The sequence below is a fragment of the Amblyomma americanum genome, chromosome 2 (genome assembly GCF_052857255.1).
Source record: "Amblyomma americanum isolate KBUSLIRL-KWMA chromosome 2, ASM5285725v1, whole genome shotgun sequence".
Taxonomy (NCBI): Eukaryota; Metazoa; Arthropoda; class Arachnida; order Ixodida; family Ixodidae; genus Amblyomma; species Amblyomma americanum.
In genome coordinates this window covers 38631805-38634158 of record NC_135498.1, presented here as the reverse complement: position 1 = coordinate 38634158, position 2354 = coordinate 38631805, and the positions used below count along the sequence as shown (strand labels likewise).

Here is a 2354-nt window from a genome sequence, read left to right as displayed (position 1 = left end):
CGTTAAAGATCCCCAGGTGGTCGAAATTATTCCGGAGCCCTCCACTACGGCACCTCTTTCTTCCTTTCTTCTTTCACTCCCTCCTTTATCCCTTCCCTTATGGCGCGGTTCGGGTGCCCAGCGATATATGAGACAGATACTGCGCCATTTCCTCCCCCCCCCCCCCCCAAAAAAAATCAATTATATATAGGTTAGACAGGCCTAAGCGCAGCAAACGACTGCTGCAGTAATAATAATAATAATAATTGGTTTTTTGGGGAAAGGAAATGGCGCAGTATCTGTCTCATATATCGTTGGACATCTGAACCAGGCCGCAAGGGAAGGGACAAAGGAGGGAGTGAAAGAAGAAAGGAAGAGATAGGTGCCATAGTGGAGGGCTCCGGAATAATTTCGACCACCTGGGGATCTTTAACGTGCACTGACACCGCACAGCACACGGGCGCCTTAGCGTTTTTCCTCCATAAAAACGCAGCCGCCGCGGTCGGGTTCGAACCCGGGAACTCCGGATCAGTAGTCGAGCGCCCTAACCACTGAGCCACCGCGGCGGGTCGACTGCTGCAGGCGTTGTAGGAATGAGGGCGCGTCCAAGGGGGCGGAGAGAGAGAGAGGAGGGGGGGGGATCTGGACGAGGTAAGTCCGCATATAGAACGGTGGTTACGTAAACTAATTCAACTGTGGCGCACCCCAAATCTCCTTCGCATGCAGAATGAAGATCCAGAAGGACAAGCGAAAGTAAATGAACACAGCGTGCCGTGTCCTGACGCAAATTGAAAGTACATTTTTGAGGAAAGGAAACAACGCAGTAACTGTCTCACCTCTCGGTGGACACCTTAACCACGCCGTGAGGGAAAGAATGAAGGAGGGAGTGAAAGAAGAGGAGAGAAAGATGTGCCGTAGTGGAGGGTTCCGGCATAATTTCCACCATCTGGCAACCTTTAACGTATACTGACATCGCACTGCACACGGGCGCCTTTTGCGTTTCGCCTCCATCGAAACGCGGCCGCAGCGGTCGGGTTGGGACTTGAGTACTCCGGCTCTAGACGAGCGTCCTAACCACTGAGCCACTGTGGCGGGTAGTCGCCATAAGCTATGATTGCTGCCTTAAGCTGTCTGTAGAAATGATCGACAAGTCCGTTGCCCTGGGGTGATAAGCAGCCATTGTGGTGGGCTGTGCGCCAAGTCGGGTGGAAAGTTGAGCGAAAAGTGGGCTCTCAAACTGTCCGCCCCTGTCGGTGATAACTTCAGTTTGGTCAGAACCTGATATCTAGGTGCTCACATAGGCGTCTGCCTCAGTTTAAGGCGTGATGTCTTGCACTGACGCGGCTTCAGGCCATCTGGTACAGTGGTTGACAATTGTTGGACCGTATCGGTATTGTTTCCTGTGGAGGAAGGGGGCCGATGATGTCGGTGTGAACTTTTTGGAAGCGTCCTCTTGGCGGGAGCAACGACTGCAGGAGGCTTAGGGCGTGGCGATAGACTTCTACTCTCAGGAAAGCAAGAGAAGATCGTTCCCATGCACGCATGCACGCAAGCATTCATACTTGGCCAAACATATATCGTTCTAACCGCAAGCTTCTGGGAAGCCTTGATGCCACGAGAAGTGAGAGAAAGCCAGTGCTCTAAAATGCGGCATCTTAGATGTCTGTCTGTCTGTTACTGCCAGGGAAGAAAGGAAGGAAATGCACAGGCCTGCTCACTGGCTCAAGCCGAGCCACAATCGCTACCACGTGCAGATAGAAGGAGAGTTGAAAGATGGGACATAGAGAGACACGATAGTAAAGACGCGCTAAAGACAAGACCGATCCCGGAGGTAGTGCAATACCGGGCCAACCGGTGGTGGGAGTGAAGCATCCTTCAAACTCTCCGCCACATTTCCAAAAATAAGTCCAACTTGGACCCGTAACAGATATTCCACGGGGTCCGGACAATCGCTATGGCATCTTAAATGGGTCTGGAAGCGATGGGGGGCGCGAGTAACAACCTAACCCTCTTTACCTGCATCCTGGACGCTTTGTAGGAAATATGCTATAGCGTTGTATTGCTCCGCAAGCGGGCTTGCTGGAGTTTAGTCGCCATGAAGACGCAGCTTTTTTTTTCCTTTATATTCGGGACATAATCCAAGAAAGAAGGCACTGTAAACATGATCGGGCCATAAAAAGTGCGGCATCGCTACAAATATGTGCAGGCGGGTTGCAAGAGACACGTGTCTTGTTATCATCACGACAGCCACGGTAACCGCAAACCTACAAGACAACCTAAACGTATAGGCAAGCCGTTGCTATAGCTTTTTTTACGGGCTGACGCTCTTCTTCTAATAGTGCATAAACCACAACAGAAAGACCAGCGCCGTTCAA

General features: G+C 51.4%; 1 pseudogene; it reads right to left on the bottom strand.

The window, feature by feature from the left end:
• Positions 1 to 1788: 1788 nt before the first annotated feature.
• LOC144122343 (U2 spliceosomal RNA) lies at positions 1789 to 1962 on the bottom strand (annotated as a pseudogene).
• Positions 1963 to 2354: the final 392 nt, after the last annotated feature.